We start from the raw sequence: 22,866 nt of genomic DNA, 5'->3' as shown, positions 1-22,866 counted from the left end.
GCAATAAATAACAACTATTAAATATCTGGAAGTGAATTTAAACATAATGATCTAGAAATTTCTGCCATAAAACTGACATGAAACTAATGTGCCAATTTCCTAATTCACAGATGTTCCATTCTTTGTGTTCATTAATTAATGTTGGTGCTGTAGTTAAAGTTTTATGTTCTAGAATTTATGATTCTATGGATATATGGTGTCCTGGGTTAAGCTCAGGCAGTAACTCAGTACCACACAGCCGTTAGCTCACTCCCCCACTTCCTCCATCAGCTCCCAGAAGAGGAGAATCAAAAGAATGTAACTCCCACAGGTTGAGATAAGAACAGTCCAGTAACTAAGGTGTAACACAAACCACTGCTGCTACCACCAATAATAATAACGATAAGGGAAATAACAAGGGAAGAGAATACAATCGCTCACCACCTGCTGACCAATACCCAGCCCAACTGAGCAGTGATCTCACCCTTCTGGGTAACTGCCCCCAGTTTATATACTGGGCATGGTGTGCTGTGGCATGGAATACCTCTTTGGTCAGTTTGGGTCAGGTGTCCTGTCTCTGCTTCCTCACAGCTTCCCCTCCTCCATGGCAAAGCATGAGACCCCCAAAGCCCTTGGTTAGAGTAAACATGATTTAGCAAGAACTAAAAACATTGGTGTTAACAGCCCTGTTCCCAGGCCAAAAGTCAAAAACAAAACACTGCACCAGCTTCTAAGAAGGAGAAAAATTATAACTATTGTTGAATCCAGGACATATGGGTATATGATCTACTTCTAAAATCTGTATTTCTATTTCCTGAGACTTGTAACTGAGGCCTGTGATGGGCACAGTACAAACAGTAGTTCTGAAATCAATATGAGGATCTTTTCTGGAAGGTTTAACTTCAGCTTCAGGCATTAACTAATTAATACAAACAATGGTATGTCTGTGAATCAGGAATTTGGAGATTAACCACATTCTCTCAGCCAGCCTTCAAATCAGTGAAAATTTTCATTTTCACTGCTAGTGAGTTGAATCACCCAAACAAAATAATAGAGGGAGAGCTAGAAAAAGATGCAATATGAATTGAAAAAAACTCCTCTTTGAAAGAAACTTTAATTTAGTTTCCTATAAATATAGCACACTAGTTGAATTCTGATTCTCCAGAGGAATGATTCATCAGTGTTCTTCAGTTTCTGTGTGGGGGGTTGATAAAAAAATTTACCATAAAGTATTTAATGTCTTTCTGTTTGGACAGAAAACTACATAAAACTTTTGAAAGCTTTTCTTAGTTTTCGTGAAAACTGATTACAGAAATTTAAATGAAATTACTAAATCAGTCTATATGTTTGAAATAAATTTTTTTCTGTCCTATTTATAAATCATTAAAGAGAAAAGAATCAGTTAAACTACCATTAACTGTCATTTTGTGAAAGCCTATTATTTAATTAATTTAATTTGCAATCAAGCTGCCTTCTTTAAGCTGTTGTATTGTAGAATGGGTGTATTCTTAATACAGATATAAACCAGCATGCCAAAACTTATTTTAGATATATAGATGTTAACTCTTGACTTCTCCTGTCCTAAATTCCATTATTAATTTATTACATTCCTTCCCCATTTATAAAATGGTGAAGCGAAGCAAAGCAAACTAATGGGTTGACCCAGAAATTCTAGAGTGATTAGTTTCATCCTTGTGCTTACTGCATTGTTAGACTTTCCTTCAGTTAGTTGCAAACAATTAAAAGCACTTGTTGAAAAAAAGCCTTTTTAGGAGTGTTATTAAAACAAGTGCTAAGTAAAACAGTTTTATACTGTTAATAATTCTGGAAAGCACACACTAACACATCAATTCTCTGTCTTATACTCAAATTTATCTCTATGGAAATTCTAGATGTTGATCACATACTAGTTCAAGACAAAGGTTTAATATCTAGAATTTGTCTCTCTGATGCATGAACGACCATAAGTGCCCACAGAAGCAGTTCCATGTTTAAAATGGCTGGAAACCTGAAAAGTACAACAGGTATTACTGAGCTTAGAAATGGGCTAGGGCTTCATTTCAGTATTTGCAATGGGCTTCTTCCTCGCAAAGAACTGACAGAGAAAATACAAACTTTCAGAGAGGAACTGAGATTAGATTTTTAAAACTGCATGTGTAACTTAATTGTGTGGAAATCTCTTCACAGAGATTAACTGGGAGGACTTCAAACACTAATTCTTCAACCTTCTACTTTTTTCAGAAAGTTATAACAAGTTATTTTCTAATTTTACCCCTCTCAAAAGAGCAGAGGAATACTCTGGCTAGCCAGAGTATGTATAAGCAAATATAATTTGCTTATATTGTAAAGGTCAGCTCTTGGAAAATCCCATGTAACTGAAGTACAATTAATATTACAGTTATAATATATGGAAGCATACTGATGAATTATAAATACAATGTAGGAATTAATACTTATGAATAAATAATTTTATTTCAAAATATATTTGTACATACAAGCTTCCCAAAAGATAGACAAACCTGACAGAAATTACAGTCCTTGTTATCAGTCTATAAGACAAAGCTTCTCAAGCTAAAAGGAACTGACAGCCTGAACTTGTGTGAGAGCATTACAGGCTAACTCATCCATACCAGATCTCATATAAAGTAGTTAATATACACACAGCAACAAATAAAAAAAAAAAAGAAAAATAAATACACAGCTCTCAGCAAATGATGTAAAGTTAATACATAGAATAGTTAGGCTTGGAAAAGACCTTAAGATCATCTAGTTCCAACCCAGCTGCCACGGAAAGGGACACCTCACACTAAACCATGATACCCAAGGCTCTGTCCAACCTGGCCTTGAACACCACCAGGGATGGAGCATTCACAGCTTCCTGGGCAACCCATTCCAGTGCCTCACCATCCTCACAGTAAAGATGTTCTTCCTTATATCAAATCTAAACTTCCCCTGTTTAAGTTTGAAACCATTACCCCTTGTCCTGTCACTATCCTTGTAGGCGCCCTTCAGATACTGGAAGGCTGCTATGAGGTCTCCACGCAGCCTTCCCTTCTCCAGGCTGAATGGCCCCAACTTTCTCAGCCTATCTTCATATGGGAGGTGCTCCAGTCCCCTGATCATCCTCATGGCCCTCCTCTGGACTTGTTCCAACAGTCCATGTCCTTTTTATGTTGAGGACACCAGAACTGCACACAATACTCCAAGTGTGGTCTCACGAGAGCAGAGTAGAGGGGCAGGATCATCTCCTTCGACCTGCTGGTCACTCTCCTTTTGATGCAGCCCAGGACACGGCTGGCTTTCTGGGCTCAAGTGCACACTGAAGCCGGCTCATGTTCAGCTTCTCATTGACCAACACACCCAAGTCCTTCTCCGCAGAGCTGCTCTGAATCTCTTCTCTGCCCAACCTGTAGCTGTGCCTGGGATTGCTCCCACCCAGATGGAGAACCTTGCACTTGGCACAGTTAAACTTCATGAGGTTGGCATCAGCCCACCTCACAAGCGTGCCAAGGTCCCTCTGGATGGCATTCCTTACCTCTAGCGTATCCACCGAACCATACAGCTTGGTGCCATTGGCAAACTTGCTGAGGGTGCACTCAATCCCATCGTCCATGTCACCAACAAAGATGTTGAACAAGACCTGTCCAAACACCATTCCCTGAGGGACACCACTCTTTACAGGTTTCCGGCTGGATGTTGAGCCATTGACCACAATTCTTTGCATGCGCCCAGCCAGCCAGTTCTTTATCCACCGAGTGGTCCACCTATCAAATTGATGTCTCTCCAATTTAGAGACAAGGATGTCATGTGGGACAGTGTCGAATGCTTTGCACAAGTCCAGGTAGATGACGTCAACTGCTCCACCCGTGTCCGTCATTTCCATAACCCCATCATAGAAGGCCACCAAATTGGTCAGGCAGGATTTCCCCTTAGAGAAGCCATGCTGGCTGTCTCCAAGCAACTTGTTGTTTTTCATGTGCCCTAGCATGCCTTCCAGGAGAATCTGTTTCCAGATTTTGCCAGGCACAGAGGTGAGACTGACTGGTCTGTAATTCCCCAGGTAATCCATTTTTCCCCTTCTTGAAAATGGGGGTTATATTTCCATTTTTCCAGTCATTGGGAACGTCACCTGACCGCCATGATTTTTCACATATGATGGCCAGTGGCTTTGCAACTTCATTTGCCAGCTCCTTCAGGACCCGTGGATGGATTTCATCAGATGCCATGAACTTGTGCATGTTCAGGTTCTTAAGATGGTCTCAAACTAGACCCTCTCGTAGAGTGGGCCCAAGGTCTTTATTCTCACAGTCCCTGTGTCTGCCTTCCAAGACTTGGGTGGTGTGGTCAGAATATTTGCCAGTGAAGACTGAGGCAAAGAAGTCATTAAGAACCTCAGCCTTCCCCAAATCCTGTGTAGCCAGTTCTCCTGACAGCTTCCAGAGGAGGCCTACATTGTCCCTAGTCTGTCTTTTGTTTGCAGTCTACCTATAGAATCCTTTCCTGAAATCTTTCACATCCCTAGCCAAGTTTAAATCTAACTGGGCCTTAGCTTTCCTAACCTTGTCCTTAGCTTCCCAGACAACATCCTTGTATTCTTCCCAGGCTACCTGTCCTTGCTTCCACCTTTTATAAGCCTTTTTCCCCTCTAAGTTTCCTCAGCAGCTCCTTATCCATCCAACAAGGCCTCCTGTCTGTCCTGCTGCACTTCCTTCTAGTCGGGATGCAACGTTCCTAAGCTTGTAGTAGGTGATCCTTAAATATCAACCAACAGTCTTGAGCCCCCCTTCCCTCTAGGGCTATATCCCATGGAACCTTATTAAGCAGGTTCCTGGAGAGCCCAAAGTCTGCTCTCTTGAAGCCCAGGCAGTGAGTTTGCTGCACTCTCTTCTCACTGTCCTGAGGATCTCGAACTCGACCATCTCATGACTGCTGCAACCAAGTCTGCCCTGGAGGGTCACATTTACAACCAGCCCTTCCCTGTTGGTGGGCACAAGGTCAAGCAGGGCACCTCTCCTTGTTGGGTCTTCTATTGCTTGCAGAAGGAAGTTGTCTTCCACACAATCAGGGAATGTGCAGAATTGCTTGTGCCGGGCAGTACTGTTCCTCCAACAGATATCAGGGTGGTTGGAGCCTCCCATGAGAGCAAGGGCCTGCGAGCGTGAGGCTGTTCCTATCTGTCTATAGAGAGCTTTATCCACAGGTTCCTCTTGATCAGGCAGCCTGTAACAGATCCCCACAGTAATGTGTCCATCACTGTTCCCTCTTTGACCCTGACCCACAAACTCTCTGTTGACTGCTCACCTGTGCCCAGAGTTCCATACTCTCCAGCCTATCCCTAACATAAATAACAACTCCCCCTCCTTGTCTGCTGGTCCTGTCTTTTCTAAAGAGCCTGTAACCTTCCAGTCCAACACTCCAGAAACAGGAGCCATCCCACCATGTTTCTGTGATGCCTATTATATCATACCCCCATAGACATGCACACAACTCTAATTCCTCTTGTTTGTTCCCCATGCTACAGGCATTTGTATAGAGGCATCTAAGCCAAGCTCCGAATGAATCCGGCTCATTGGCTGGAGCAGCTGGAATATCATGGGAATACCCATGAGATGAGTGTTGAACAAGGACCAATTTCTTCATTTCACTTTCCATAAAAACCAACAAGAAAATGTTGTTGGTCAAAATAATACTCATTATATAGGATGTCATTCAACACACCCTTCCTCCATCACTCTTGCTTTAATCCTGTGTCTGTATGTCAGGATCTAGAAACTCAGTAGAAAGCTATATATATACATTCGTGACATAACCAGCGCAAAGTTATCTCTAAAGCTTACATGGCACTTAGTTGCTTAACTGGGATTTGCCCCAAGTATTTTGATTCACTTAACTCCTCTATGAAGACCTAGAAAACAGACTTGCATATAGACATTCAGAACAGAAGGTAAAGGCAATTCTTTTTCCCACTGCCACCTAAGGACTTTAGAGCAAATATATCACAGGTATCTCACCTATGAGCTTACTGGCATATTTCCTCTTCGGTAAATGTCCATATTTTTACTGCCTCAAATATCTTATTTTGCATGGAGGCAGAAGAGATCAAAGTTTTGTTGTGTTGTTTGTTGTTTTTTTTTTGGGGGGGGGGGGGGGGTTGGGGTTTTTTTGGTTGTTTGTTTTGGGGTTTGTTTTTTTTTTTTTTTTTTATCTGGGGTGAATCATTTATTTCAGATTTGTCCATGCTCTCTCCCAGAACACAGTGGCAGTGTTCACTTTTGGAATAAGGATACCTCAGTATGAAACTATCCCTGTTTTATTTACATCATGAAATGGTGCCTTATTAAGATACTGATCCAAATCTGGACAACCTGAAAACAAAATATTATTACTAGTAGTAATAGTCGTTGTTATTATTATCATTAATGTTGCTGTTACTGCAAAGACCCTTAACCCAGCAAACTGTTGAGTTTGGTTTTTTTTTGCTTACACTCATATTACAGAGTTTTGTATGTTAATGGATATTGAAATCAGAACATGGTTTAAGTTCTCTCCTTTGAATTTCTTACTACCTGGAAAAAAATAAAGAATAAAAATTCAGGTATTTTCAACCCAGGTGAGATAAGTTAGGTTTGGTTGGATATTCAACATTTCTATGAAAAGTGCAGCTATTTCAAATGCTAACATTATGTCAAAATGTATTTTAAATAACTTCAGTGTGCCAGGAAACTCCAACATTTTATTCCCTGCCATGAACTACGTTTGCTCAAATCTTTTTCAAATAAGAGTTCTTCAATGTTCTCTAACTAGGTAAAGACCACTTGGAAAACTTTCTGGTTCACTGAGCAAGCCATCCAGGTCCCAGATACATTGATGGGTTCATCGTACTCATAGATGATGATGTTATAAGAACTGATTTCTTTCTCAGAATACTCAGAACATCTTTTCTTATTCCTAACTTGCACAGCATCTAGACTCATATATCATGCTATAGTTAATACTATCCAAGTTCAAATTATTTAAGTTCACAGCCATTACACTGGGTAAATCTGCACTTACAAAAATATCTGCTGGAGGCCATCATTAGTTGAAATTCTCTTATAGGTAGAAAGATCATATACAGAATGCCATAATGTTGTGTATGTCAGAGAAATAAGAAAAAACCAAGAACGGCATGAATAGATGTCAATTTTGTTGGGTTTGTTGGGTTTTCTTTTTGGGGGGTAGTGGTAGGGTGGGAGGTGGTTTTGTAGGTAGCATTCTTAATTATAGGCAGGCAAAGTGAGCAAATATGAACCTCAGTGTGCCAGAAAATTGCTTTTACGTTAGATATTCTTTCTAAGTATTTCTTTCATTATTGCTATATGTATTAGATAAAAATTTCTTTTTACCTATATTCTTTCAAATGTGCACCTATTGTCCAAATCCCTTAATAGTCTACGAAAAGCTAAATGTAATTTCAAATATGTTCTGCTACCAGCTTGAGATATATTAATGCAACATTTTGACTGAGTAAGTTTAAAAATTAATAAATGTTCAATATAATCCTTCCCATTTATTGCATATTTATTTTCCATTTTAATTTTTCAAACCATGTACATTTTAGTTTATTAAGTATTAGCAACTTTCCTGGTCAATGAATACTCTGGAAATCATCCTCACATGATTTGTACTAATTCATAAACTTTCAATGTGAAAACGTACTTCTAGAATCTGTGCACATGTAGATCTACTAGTAGAAAATATAGTTAATGTACTAACTACACATATAGATGCACTAACAGTGTACTGGAGGTTTACTGGACGTGTTATTCTGTAGCTTCCCCATGCTCTTCCATTGCTAGCTGTCTTTATTTCTGGTTTTAATATGCTTTTTGTAAGTAGTATGCAGTTAAACTTTAATTTTCTTTCATTGCACAGCTCATTTTTCCCATCGAGTCACTGCTGAATATTCTAATGGTAAAACTGAGAATGGTAACTCTGCATTTTGATTGTAGAGGAAATGCTGTACACAAGCGCAATTGCACATTTTGTCTTTCCCCTGCAGAGTAGCAACATTCTAATTTACTCTGCCATTTGGTTGTGGGTGGCTTGGATTTTTTTTCCAAATTTAGCAAGAATGCTGCTGATGCTTTGCAATGGTATCTTTGTATTTAAATTATAAACTTAGAATAATCTTCCGTATGTGATACCATTAGCTGAAACATTTCTGCAAAGTCAAAAAGCTTACTTCCTGTGCTTGGTTTAAAAAAAAAAACAACAGTAAATTACATGCCTTTTTGTAGCTGTTTACAGAATCAGAGAAAGCTATTCCTCTCTGAATGTTTTAAGCTGTTGGGTTTAGCCTACTGGTTTTCCGTACCTGGTGAATATGCATTACTGACCTAGTTTGAATAGAGGTCCAAATAAACTACATAAATGAGCTTCGATGACTCTTCTAAATTATCCCTGATTGCCCTTGTTTCTATCTGCATGCATCTACCACATTTGCTTTCAAACACAGTCTACTAGGGCTTATACTACTGCCTGAATGACAAAACAGTTCCAGGGAAAAGGCTTTTTTGACATTAGCGGTGTGAATTTCTCAAAATACAAACCAATCAGAAAGATACATCTTTGCTACATAAACACAAAGACAGTTTTAACACACACTCTTCCTCTGTGTTTGTTAAATACCACTTAAACAAATTACTGAATAATTCTTGCCTGTTTATTTTATACATTGCAAATACCACTGTAATATTTTAGCACTCTTTGTTCAGTAGAACAAGGAATTGCAGAATTATCACACAGGATGATTTGTTAAATAATTTTATAATAGGACTCCCCTGTTTAGCCTCCATGCCCCTGTTAGTTATAAAACAAAATTGTTCAAGGTCACTGGTGTTAGGAATCATGTCTTTCACAGGAGTGAAAAAGTAAATCTCTCTGTGAGGAAACATATTCATGACACTGCTTCTCTTTCTGCATCTCCCTTTTTTAATTTCAATTGTTTTTTTTTTCTGAATAGAATATTTTTTACATGCTCAAATTCGAGCATTATTATCTGCATCCTAATCATGAAAAACTGTTCTCCGTCTTTGCTGCTCCACATGTACTGGAATGAATGACCCAGTATTTAACAGAGACTGAGATTTGTGTGAAAGGTATCTGGTAGGGCTAAAAATGAAAAACATTAGAATGGAGCCTGAAGTTGAAGAAGGCCACTAGAAGTATGGTATGAATTATAACATTAGCTTTCCTGAGGACGCAGATTCTTTCTAAAACAGCTAAATAGGTTCAGGAGTTCAAAATTTTGTGGCAAAGTGCTCTGTTTCAGATAAAGGTATTGAATTTAGTGAGGGACTTCATATGTTTGTATAGAGTTTTAGGGCTTTACATTACTTCAGTACAGTAGGATTTAGTGTTTTGGTACTAAAGACCTAGAAAGCCATTTACAGTCTAAGTGAATGGAGCATGAGATATATTGCAAGGTTTCAGAGCAGAAACCACTATCTTCTCCTCTTTCAGTATTGGCTTACTGCAAGAAAGGCAGGTTTAATTTTTTTCTTGGCCCTCGTGGTGTTTATATGGGCATGGAGAAGCAGACCTTGCAGTCTTCACATCAGTTACTGCCAGTAAAAAGAACAGCATTTCTTCCTCTCCAGCCAATTCAGCACCTTTGAACAGCTCCCTGGAGCAAACATCCTCATGTCTGCTCAAACTGGCACCTTGCTTCCATGGAGGTGACAGCTCCAGTCACCTCCTGAGTTCCTCTGGAACAAGATGTTCTGCACTGCAGATCCAGCCCTGGCCACAGACACAGGATTTTGGAGGTTCAAAAATACATATTAAGCTTTATGGATAAGTTGTTTAGGTGAGGAGAGGAAATAAATGTAAAGTTAGCTAAGCATCAAGGAACTCAAGTTGTAAGCTAGGAGCATGGAGTATTAGCTATTGTCTAAACATGTGGTGAAAATACTGTCCTATTATATTTTTTAAGGTATCTGCATGTGTCCAGAATTACTTAAAAATATGTATTTATCTTCCTACTTTCATTTTATTTCACCTACTTATTCACCACATGAAAGTTGAATAACGTCCATAGAAATTGAACAGTGTTAGATGTGTAAGGGTTAGCACTTCAAAGGGTATTTATTCTCCTCTTTTGACACAGCCTTTTGATATACAGATATGCATTTTTGTCTAAGAGAAAATAGAGCTAACAAAGCATCAGTGAAGCCAGCTAGGGAATGGCAAGTTGATGAACTATGTTTCTAACAGTGGTACAAGGATCTTCTCAGAGGGCAGTATTTAAAACTGCAAATACTATTTTACTATGTCTCAAATACTATGAGAGTGTATGCTCCAGCATAGAGAACAAAAGTGTAATTCTACAAATGTTTATGTGTGTGTTCCATCTACCCTTATGAGTAACCTTGCTGGCTGTCACTGAGCTAAGAGCCTTCATCTGGAACACACTGAGCATGGGGTGCTCAGAGCTTCAAACTCTCAGAGAAATAATGGTACTTTATGGGTTGTATTCCTCTTGTATCAGCCTAGGAGGGAGACCTGTATGTGCTTCAGTGTATAAAGAAAACATTCTTTTATTACACAGGAAAATGGTTTTATCATTTTACTAGTGGTATGAAGAAAGCACCTCAGCTTAGGGTAATATGGTTACATCTAAAATCTCACACAACTTTCCCTATCCTACTACCTCCTGCCTATGTGTCCTGCCCTTGAACATGCACACTATATAGTTTTTACCTTCACCATCACACTTATTACATGTTATTGACACATTTGAAGATGTAGAGAGTTCCCTCCCCAAATATGTGAGCCCCTGTAGTAAAACCTTTCCAGAGAAGGTTAAATTTGGCCATATACACCACTTTCTGTTTGCTTACACTTGATTAATGTGATGCCAGTAAGAGCGTATGCAAGCATTAATTCTGATTAATTTTTATTGCACTGCTAGCACGTCCTTAACTTTCAAAACTAATTGGCCTTGTTCTTGCATTTCGGTGTGTTTTACAAAGCATGTCTGCCCATGACTCTCATTTTAGCCTTTTCAGATGTGCGGATGATATAAAATTTTCAGAACAATCACCCAGTCACTTCCCCAGACCAAATTCTTGTTCAGCTAGGGTTTTTGACACCTTTCCATATAATGCATTTTGTAAATGCATTTTCTAAGTGAATTTTAGATAATTTCACCCATATTTAGAAGCTGGAATGGATGCCCTGAACCTGGTTAACAAATTCTCAATGATAATATTAATAACATATCTCATACGAAAAGACTTTTCTATTAGTTCAATGAATAAGTTGGCATTAAGCCTGCCATCTTTCCACTTGGATATACAGCTAGTTGCAGAGCTAGGCTTTTGTTGCCTTGGCTAGATTCAACTTCATTCTTTCCTTGCAGTCTCCTACTTTCTGTGTGCATCTTCTGTCTCTTGTTCTCAGTTTATTAGCTCTCAGAAAGATAGGTTTTTGTTCTGTATTTGAAAAGCACTTGGCAGAGGAGAACTGATGATCCTCAACATGGTTCCTAGGCATTAAAGCAATATGAATATTAAAATCTCTTTTCTTGAAAGCCATCCACTATACCAGGATGCCGTCTGTCTTTGCAGAGAGCTGTTTTGATTACATTGGATGTGGAGGGATGAAATTTGCAATATATAGTCCATATTATGTTCACAGAAAGGTTAAAAAATAAGTAGGCACAGCATCACAAGCAATTGAGAATATATTCTCAGGATTCATGCTACCCTAAAGTGGCACTTGTTATCTTATCTTATGGTGTGTAATTCCAGGAGGATGAGAATGTATGTGTTTTTACTGTCTGCTGACAGCAGGAGATAATTCATCATCCAGTAAAGCTCTTTCCATCCTAGGTCTTGGCCTAAATCCAGATTGTCCTAGGTCCAGAATACACTGGCTTTAGCTAGATCAGCTTGTAATTGGCCTTTGGCTAACTCCTCTATGAGCCCAGTCTGATACTGGGTTGTAACTATTCAAAGCTAGTTTACTTGATGCTGGTAAGATTAGTTTGTTTTCATGGAAAAGGAGAATCATGCATTTCCTAAGCATGTTTCTGGTGGTGTTGATCTTCTTAAAAACTAAATCAAGATATTAGACCTTGTATAGAAGAAAAAAAAAAGTTATAAATAGGAGACCACCGTAACAGCTCTTTTTACCTATATAGCTTTCATCCCTGAATGAAATTCTGTTTACTTCAAATAAGCACAACTTGCTTTTGTCAGTGAAGGTGAGAATATGGTTGCTGTTCCTGGATTCAGAGTCACCCAAGGGATTTAGAATAGCTCATCTATGATGAACAGTTTAAAGACAGCCTGCTGTCGGTCCCTATAGTCTGCTACTTTTCATTAAAGAATACTGGATAATAATCAGACTATAGGGAGAAAACAAAGTATTAAATTGTGTTGAAGGAGTAACATCATGCTCATCTGCCACAAAAATATTGATAATAGCATTTTACAATCTCTAGAATTTCAGCTTTATTTTAAGGCTGCAAATTTACCCATTTAAATATGAGTGAAAATCAATACCAAAATAATCTTTGTGTTTGAATAGGCCTATTTAGCTACTTGGCAGAACAATATAATCTTGAGTGTTTTCTCCAAAAGAATATTTAAATATGAAGAAAGGGAACTCTCAGTTTCCCTCAGGAATCTGTTCCAGAGACTAACAGAAACCCGGTACAGGTGAACTAACAGGTCAGATTGGTAACTTTCATTTTATTTCATCTATTTCCATGTAAAACTTCCTCCCTTCTTTTCCCAGGCCTTTTTTCCACAGCATCTATGGTAGGAAATGACATATGATGCAATTAAAACTGTGGCACTTTCTTACAAAAGAATTCATTCTTCAAAACTGTAACTCTTACCCTTTTTAAAGACAAAGGCGTATATTATCACTTTTTATTCTTGTTAACCCTGCAGAAGCAATGTATCAGTGACAGATAGAAGTGGTTTATGCCTGGCTCAAAGAGCAACATTATTAAATACTAAGTCAATGGCATACTCCTGAGACTTCCTGTTCCTCAGTGATACAGAAATAACACCTGGGTTTCAACCCCAGCTTCAGTTTTCAAGGAAGGCTGTTCAAAAACTCTTTGAATAAATAAATGGAGGAAGTATTGAGAAGAAATTAACACAGTACCCTACAATGTTATTGGTAGGAATGTATTCGGACATTTTACCTGTGCTTGGAATATTCTGCCCCCATTATTGATCACTGGTCATGCTCGTAGGTTTTAAATCCTCTTGATCACAGCAGTACATTTAATTATCAAATATTTCATGATGTAATTCCTTTATGATCAACTTCAAAATGGCACCTTTTCTTGCCTTCAGGTTTCCCCCGTGGTAGTCAATTTTACCACCTCTCTGGCTGTTCTGTGACGCTGAAGCAGTACAGAGAAGCTCTACAGCAGAAGGTCCTCCCCAGGGTCCAACTAATCACCAAATTGCTTACCAAGCTGTACTGTGTCACCTTTTGTAAGCTGAAGAATCTTGACTGCTAGTCATCAGCCAAACTTTTTCCTTAGAACATGGAATTAGACACTATGCAATTTGCTAGTCTTGGCTTTGCCAAGGGTTTCTGTCTTCAGAAAAGCTGCATTCTGTATGCATGGTGATTTATTCATGGTCATTTGCTGTCCTTTACTGAATGTCATTTTAATGTTAAAGTGAAATTTAATGGGTATTAAAAAAGGAGCAAATTGGGGTTTTCGTTTTTATTTACAAGCTTCTAGAAATGAAATGTCACCAGGTCAGATCAAAGCTTTCAGTGTTGGCGCTCTTTTGTGCAGGAATGATTTATATAAGAATGCTGTCAGTTACACTTTATCGTGGCCTCCAAAGAACTTCATAAAACATGCTGAGCTGCACAGCACTTACAGGCACCTGCAGATTTCCAAGACTGTGCAAGCTCAGCTGAAGACTAATTACAGACTAGTTTGCTGATTATTAGAAAACAAATAATTCTGGATGGCTGGTAGCTAGAATTCTGGAATTGAAGCAGCTCATAAAGATGATCAGAGCTGGAGCACCTCTCCTATGAAGACAGGCTGAGAGAGTTGGGCTTGGTCAGCCTGGAGAAGAGAAAGCTCCAGGCAGACATTATAGCAGCCTTCTAGTACCTGAAGGGGGCCTACAAGAGTGATGGAGAGGGACTTTTTTACCAGGTCATGTAGTGACAGAACAAGAAGGAATAGCTTTAATTGGAAAGAGGTGCATTTAGACTAGATACCAGGAAGAAATTCTTTCCTCTGGAAGATACTAGCATAGGTTGCCCAGAGCAGTTGTAGCTGGGCCATCGGTACCTGCTGATCGCTTCGGCAGCACATATACTAAAATTGGAACGATACAGAGAAGATATCAGGCTTCCTGTGTCCAGAGACTTTTTCTAAACCGTGCTTGTCTCAACCCGTGGGGGCTACATTCTTTGGATTCTCCTTCCTAAGTCTCCGGGAGTCGGGGGAGCAAGGGGGGGGAGTGAGTGAGAGAACTCTGAGGATTTGGTTTTAAACCACGACACCTGTCAATGTTCAAGGCCAGGTTAGATGGGGCTTTGAGCAACCTAATCTAGTGGAAGGTGTCCCTGCCCATGGCAGTGGGGTTGGCACTACATGATCTTTAAGGCTGCTTCAAACCCAAACCATTCCATGATTCTATAATTTCCTCTTACAGGAGTTATAAACTTTGTATCTTCCCACACATATTAAAAGTCTGTGGGTTTTGTGAATTCTGAAGGCTGCTTCAGCTGTTTGGAAATAAGTGTGCAGTATCGGAAATGTACTGACAAAACTAACATTGGATGGCTGCTAGGAATGGGAAAGGATGCTGCCAACAGAATACTGTTCATGGGGACAGCAGCAGTGCCATTCAACAGCTGCTGGCTTTCTGATGAGAAGTAAAATCTCTTTGAGGAGTGTTTATTCAAGCATGTTGCATCAATTGTCCTCCTTGCTTTTGAGGGGTAAACACCACCACCCCAAATACCTGGCAAGAAAATGCCCCAGAAAATGTAGAAGAATGTAACTTGTCGATAATACGTACCTCTTTCCATATTCACTAATAGAGAACTTTTGAAAGAGGTGTGCATGATCTTTCATAATGCCTGTAGTAACTGCAACTATATATGCATGCTTCAACAAGAAAGGACTTTTCTGGAATAGTGCAGGTAGAATTCAACTGATGAAACTCAAAAGTGCAGGGATTTCAAGAGATCTGACAAGCCATCACTTCTTAAGTTGCTAATACTAACCCAAAACTTTTATTACAGCCTTCCATACCAGGACCCTGTTTCGTGAACTGCTGAATTGTACCACTACCTGAAAACTTTGTTGTACTTGAGAAAGAAGTATGTTGGAATATTTTCTCATACATGTTTAAAAATACCATAAGTAGCTTCTTCCTGTGTAGTCCTTGATTTGTCTTTATTTTAACTGCAGACCTTCCATGAAAGATGATGCTTAATTATAATTACATTGTAACTGTTATATGCATGCAGTACTTTACAGATCACAGATGGAAAATAGGAAATAGTATTTCCTATAATCTGAGGAGATATTTTATTATCCCACTCTGCTGCTATTTTCATCATAACACTCCTGTTGACTTCCATGGGAGGAGAAACAAGCCTGAAATATCCATGTATGCTACTTTCATTGACGTTATCAGCTCTTCATAGTGCCTTAAAATAATTAAAATAATTCCTTTCCATACTTGACTGACACCTTTATTGATGTAAGTCTTAATTATCGGTCTTTCTGGAATCTAACTGTTAGAAGTTCCTGTTAAAAGCTCTTTTCAGGAACACCCTGTGAGACAGCAGCATATCTTCCAGGCACAAAGCGAAAAAGAACTGAACATGTTGTAAAAACGTGAGTTTAATTTTGAATAATGGGGCCTTTTGAAAGTTGTGTAGTGCTTACTACTTATTTACTTGGATTCATGTAAAAGGATAGTGAAAAACAATTAACAAATAAAACTGTTGCCTCTTTTTTCCATAAAGTAAAAAAAAACCCTAAAACAAACAAAACCCCACAACAACCACAACAAAAACCACACACAAAAACCCCCAAAACAACAACAAAACCCTAACAAAAAAAACCTACAAACCTCAGTAAAATTGATAGCTCCATCTGTAAAGCTTTGGCTGTCTTCCCTTTTGTTTTAATACACATTTTATGCTCAATTCCTCTCACCCTGGGACAGGTTTAATAAGAATGCAGACAACTGCTATCACCCCACCTCTTACCGTATAAATTACAAGATTATTACACATTCAATCTAGAAAAATCTAGCTATCACTCTTTTATATCCAGCCATTGAAGGAGAGGGAGTTGAGCTGTCACATCAGAAAGACCCTTTGAATATTGTTAGAACTTCTCTCCAGGACACCAGTTCTTCACGTGAAGGCCTTCACTTTAAAAATCTTTTGGTCATTAAAAAGGACCATGCTAGATACAAATGATAACCCTACTGTTAAAGTTGAAAGCCAGAATATAGGAGTCCAGCTCTTGTTTCTGCTTCTATTGTTACTCAACTTTCCACCTGCAATACAGAAGTGATAAGTCTTTTTTCATCATGCTTCATGCTGTACATTATTAAATTATTAATGAACTTATTTATTAAGAAGATTGCTTTCAGTAGTCTTTTATCCTCAACAATATTTGAACTGATAGCATCATTAGGAAAATGAAGCCATGGTCTCAGTTTCGATCTCAGTTGATTGTTGTGGGCTTTTTGATGTGCAGTTAGTCTGAGTAGATCAGAGTATCTTCTCCTATTACCTGTTGTAAGAAAGGAGTTCTTACCTAGTTCACATGGTAGAGAATCATGGTTTCTGTACAAACAGAAATGGCTCTGATTTCTTTGTGCTATTTGTGCTGCCTCTTCAGGAATTAATGCAAATATAAAATACACTTTTTATCTAAAAATACCTCACTTAAAGTCCTGAGTGAGAGACAGTTTTCTACATAATTACTAGTCTTCTCATTCATATAAAGTTCTTTAAAAGCATTTTTGTTTCCCCACTTTTCTGTCAAAAGGAACAAAAATACTCCCATGGTTGTATTGCACTCCACTTCAGAACTATATACTTGTATTTAAAAAAACGTGATATCCTAAGTTATTATAACCCTCCTTACTTAATAAATTGAATATATCTTGATTACTTGCTACTCTTTTCCAGTTTTTCTGGATAAGTAACCAGTGGCTCTCCAGGCTTTCTTATCATCCATCTTTAAGTAACCAGTCAATAGTCAATGCGGTTATACAAGGTGAGCCTGTTTACATTTTCCTTCGCATACATCTGTCACTTAGGAGTTACTCACTGGGAACAACTCCACTCCATGCCCTATTAACTCCATGTTATCCATTAGGCCAGGGAATAGAATTTGCTGCTGTGCTTTTTATAGCAAATAATTAGGCAACATGAAATGAGGCAACCCACACAATTCATCCACCTAGGACATTACTGCCTTCAGTACAACACAATAAAATACTACAAACAGACCTGAAATGGCTGTGGTGGACACTAACCCTTTTAAGTGAAAGACATTTGCAGTATTAGGAAAGCTAAAATATTTGAAATGAAATTTTATAGGCAGATGTCTGCTTCAGGGTACTCTGAGGGGGAGGAGAAAACAAAGGTTAAATGGCTCTGCCATTAATCAGATTAAGGGTAGAAACCACCAAAGCTATTCTTTTGCTGAAGATACCCTTACAGTCACACTCAGAATGCTATCTTGAAGCACTAGCTGATGCCACAAGTGAAGGAGAAGAGCATACATGTGATCTTCATCTTTGTCAATCTGACCTATATGTGTAGTTAAAAATTAGCATAGAAACTACTAGCATCTACAGCATAGAAGGCATATTTTGAGTTAGATACTGAAACTTTCTTTACTGTACACTCTGATCAGGCCTCATTATTCCCAGCTCTCAATGTGCCTTGGCAATGTGTGTGCCCACCCAGCTGGAAAATTCACTGTGTTCCAACGGAAACTGCTCTTGATGTGCATGAGTTGTTGTGACAGTAGGTGGAGGAAATGGCACATGGGGGAACTGGGAGAATATCACTGCTGTGCTCTCCATGTTTCAGTTGTTCTGCTACTACCCAGACTGTGAGGAAAATGAGAATAAAACAACAAACATGTGATAGTCTGGCAGTATTGATATAGACAGTGAAAGGTAAGTAGAGAGGCATGAAACGCCAGAGTAGGAAAAGGGATGGAGGGAAATCTTGTAATGCAATGGAGAATGAACCAAAGGATTTAGATATGAAACCTGATGAAGTTATCTACAAAGTTCAGGCAAATACTATCAAAGCAGCACTGCTCACGATTTTCAGCATATCTGCGACGCTTCTTCCCCAGAAGTTAATGGAAGACATATATCTTAAAATCTTAACCATTGCTCAGTTGTCAGTTTGCCTGGGTCAATAAACTGCAGACAGCAGATTGTATGATAAAATATTTGAACTCCCAAAGAAAAAAAGAAATCTTCTTATGGACGCTGGCCTTCCACACCTTCACACTTGTAAACTTCATTCATAGAAAGGCGATTCACCAAAAAATGACAACCACCAACTGCAGTGGCTCTATGTACTAAGACCTCATGGAGCGGTCCTGACCTGCTCTCCAGTAGAGGGCAGTGAGACACAAAACTAACTGAATTTTCAAACTTAAATAAAGGTGGCAAGGTGGTAAATACCAGCGTGTGTTAAAAGTTCATGTAAGCATGCATATAGTTAAATTATGTAGTAATGACAGTCGATATGATGACCTCTTTCACCATCAGTCAAAGCAAAGAGAACTTCCTCCAACAAGAAAGAGAGAAAAGTGTGAGGATAGCATATAATAAGGACATTTGCATTGGGGGTAATTTGATAAATTGCAGATGGTTGAAGATTTTAATACTGAACCTCATCTCCACTGTTTAAAATGTTCCTTTCTGATTCCTACTTTTCTGATCTAAAACCTATTTTGGAACATTTTTCTTCCAGGTTTTGCCATCTTCTTGATTTTGGGTTCACCTGCATCTGTTGAATGTCCTTACTGAAATCTTCTGTTTCACAGCCTCTTCTAAGTTTCAGTTGTGCCATCTCTCACAGAGCCCATGAGGAATATTTGCTCCCACCCTGGAAATCTCCTCTCCAAGTTGTATGTCTTCTGAAACACCCACAAGTACTAGGACTACCATTACAGACAAATGTTATGCCTAAGATCAAAATACTTATGGTCCACAAAGAAAATCTATGCCATTATGTAAAGCAGCTTGAATTTCTTATTCCTCCAAGATGCAGCTTCCTCCAGATCAGCTGAGGAAAGAATATATAACATATATTTACCCTTGCAGCCCAGTCAGACTGAAGTCAGACAAAAAAGGAGCGTGCGAGAAAGTGATTAAATGGTTTAGATTTTATTTTGAGGTTGGCTAATTTTATGCATAAATGTCTCATCTTTCCTTCTTACTCTTCAATCTTCAAAGGAGATTGGATCTACTTCATATACTTCATACTTTGTACGAAGCCTAAAAAAATACATGTTACATCTTTTCATTACTATCTTGTTCTACTAAGTAATGTAATCAACCTCTTTGGTAAAAATATTTTCACAGCACTATCACAATGACTAAATCTGCTTTATGACTTCACAGGCCTAGGGAGGGCAGGCTAAATCTTCACATAATTACATCGGAAAGATTACATAAATTCTACGATGAGGTTTTCACAGATCATCGTATTTTAAACAGCAGATTATACCAGATTTGAAACTAGCTTGAAAATACAGTTCATGAGGAGAAGTCAAAAAATTCTTGCTAAGAGACAAAGTAATATGCTGCATAGAATAGTGCTGTATATGTAAACACCAAAAAGAACAGTAAGCCCTGTACTATCTAGCTTCTTTACATGAGTTAGCTCAGATTCAGCATCTCTTGTTTCAGTTGAAGAACTAAAAGGGTATGTGTACCTTTATTTTATATAAACAAAACAAAAAAAAAACATGATATGGCTTTGGGGTGCAGTTTGTTTTTTAATGATGTCATGCTGACTTGATTTATACAACTTAGCAGCAATAAATTTGGTCTTTCTGATTTTATGGCAGGACTTTTGGGAAGCTTCAAAATATTTTATCGTGAACTGCTAAATCTCAACAAGATGGGCAAACATTTCAGCTATTTCTTCTCTACCCTGCCTATTATGTTTACAGCTAGAAAAAACTCCCAACAATTATTTTTAAACAGATTGACCATTTTTTCCTCCCACTCAGTTGGTTGGTTGCTTGCTAATTAATGCAATTATCAGTCATCAAAATTCGCTAGCCTACCTAGCTTGTAGATGTGACCTACATTTGTCATTAAAATGTCAACACTTCCTGTCCTCCTTGTTTTACCCCTGAGACATTAGGTTTACATTGTCCACTACAAAGTAACAAAAAATTAGTATAAACAGTATGCTTGATATCCCCACTAAAGCTTTTCCCATCCTTGTCATTTAATAAGCCTTTTTACACTACAAAGAGTAACTTTTGGTCCATAGAGATTATGTGTTTTGTACAAAGAGTAAAATATCAAGGACATCTCTCACAAACTTTTGCTGGCTTGGGGCTTAAAGAAATCACATCCTGAAATTTGCTGGCATGGCCTACTAGTAAATTTAGGACTATAATAGTAATTTGCTCATTCATTTTAACTTGTTCATAACTTGTATGTCAAAATCTCATTTATACGCATAGATGTGGCCATATATCCAAAAGTTGGATATAATATTTAATATGTAGCAAATAACTCACTGGAACGTATCACCACGGTTTAAATACCTTTTAGTCAGTCATATTACCGCCTTTGAAATTTGAATGTCCCTGACTGGACATGGGAGTATCATGGTATCTGCACTTTGGCATGGTTCAGCACAACCTTTCCCCGCGTTAGCAGTCCCAGTGCCAGCAAACACACCTATTTACATCTACAGCTCCCGCAAACCCCCTCTCAACTCACAACCCTGCCGCCGGGCACCCGCTTCGGACGAGGACCAGCCCACGGGCTTTTCTGGGGGATCCGCTCGTCACCTCTGCCTCCGGCTGCAGCTGCATCCCCGGGGACACGGCGCGTCCCCCACCGCTGTGCTGCCACCAGCCCCTGTCCCTCTGGGGAGCACGGCTCGGCCTGCCTTCCCCTGGGGATGTGCCGCAGCCCTGTCCCCCGCGGAGGCTGCGGAGACGCGCCAGGCGGTATTTTGGGGGCAGAAAGAGGAGGATGGGGTTTTTTTCCCAACTGCTTCCCGCTTGTCTCGGGCAGCGCGGGGTGCAGAGGGACCTCAGGGGCAGAGGCCCTGAGGGGTTTCACCGGCAGGCACGTCCTTGCCATTAGGAGGGGAAGGGCAGGCGTGCGGAGCCGGCTGTTTGCGGGGCCCTGCCGCCGCCGTAGTAGCGAGCGGCTCCAGTGGCGGTTGGGCTGGGGAGCACTGGGCTCCTCCTCCTCCCCCCAGCAGCGCACAGCCGGGCGTGTGACTGACTGACTGACTGACTGGTCTCCCCCCGTCTCCCGTTTTTTTTATTCTTCATTTTTTTCCCCCTGCTCCATGGGTACACACACCGAGAGACGCACATGACAGTACTTCGGTGCAAGAGCCGGTGCATCACCAGGAGGGCTGCGCTTCCACTCCGGGCACGCACACGCATGCTGCTGCTGCTGCTGCTGCTGCTGGAAGTCTTTCTACACGGGGATTAGCAGCCGCCTCTCGCTCTCTAGATTCCTCTGTCTCTTTCTCCTTCTTTCTTTTCCTGTCCTTTCTTCTTCTCTCCCTCAAGCGCCTGACTAACGGACAGCGGGCATAAAAAGGTAAATGCTTGCGTGCTGTCTGCTGACAATGCCGGTGGGTGATGGTGTTTTGGCAGCGTGCTGCGCCGTACGCCCTCCGCTTGCCAGGCAGGCAGCCTGCCCTCCCGCCGCGTCGGCGGCTGCCGCTCCCCGCGGCTCCCGGGACTGCTCGTCCTCCGGGATCGGGTTCTACCGCGGGAGGTTTGGCTCCCTTCCCCCTCACTTCCCCCTGCCTGAGAGGCAGAGAGGTTCCCGTTATTTTGCTCCCAGCAGTTGCCACCGCGGGCTGTGAGCATGTGGGAGCGCTTGGCGAAGGTTTCGCGGGATGAAGGTTGCTATTAATTGCTATGTTCGCGGAAGAGAGAGAGCGTTCCGCTTCGGCAGGGAACCTGTACAGTGTTAATCAGGGCTGGAGAGTGGCAACGGGAGAACTAGCCGCCACCATAACCCCCCCAGCACACACACACAGACACACCGCCGTTTGCTGCATCATTCAAACGAGTAATTTCTAGCTGGCCTGGCATCGTGGGGGCTTTTATCTCCCCCTTCTCCGGTGTTTCAGCAGCCTCCGAGGACTGCGATCCTTCTTCTACGCCCCGGGGGGCGCCCCGTCCCCGAGGAGCAGGCGAGCGAGCCCTGGGCCCTGCTCCGCGGCCGCCGGCTCCCCGGACAGGACCGGGGAGCGGATTCGCGTCCAGCAGCTATATGCGGGTCTATAACTAGATGTCGCCTGTTGTTCAGGGCGAGTTCGTCCCGTGTCTCTTCTCAGCAGGACAAGAAAAGCGGGGTGAATGTTTGTCCCCTTCCTCTTCCCTTCCAGCAAAGCCCGCGTGGCGCGGGGATCCCCGGGAACAGGGAAAAGGTACCGCACAGGGCAGTCTCGCCGAACGGGCCAAGTCCCGCGGAGCTCGCCCGGACCCTGGCCCAGACTTTCCCCGGAGGCGGGGTGCCTGGGGAAGCGTTTCAGGCCAGCAGGGGACGGGAGGAAGGCGGCATTGCGGAGCCGGGCCTCGGGAGGGCGGCTGAGCCTGCCCGGGGCCCGGAGCGGCAC

The sequence above is a fragment of the Melopsittacus undulatus genome, chromosome 1 (assembly GCF_012275295.1).
Source record: "Melopsittacus undulatus isolate bMelUnd1 chromosome 1, bMelUnd1.mat.Z, whole genome shotgun sequence".
In the NCBI taxonomy this organism is placed as follows: domain Eukaryota; kingdom Metazoa; phylum Chordata; class Aves; order Psittaciformes; family Psittaculidae; genus Melopsittacus; species Melopsittacus undulatus.
This window is presented reverse-complemented; position numbering follows the sequence as displayed.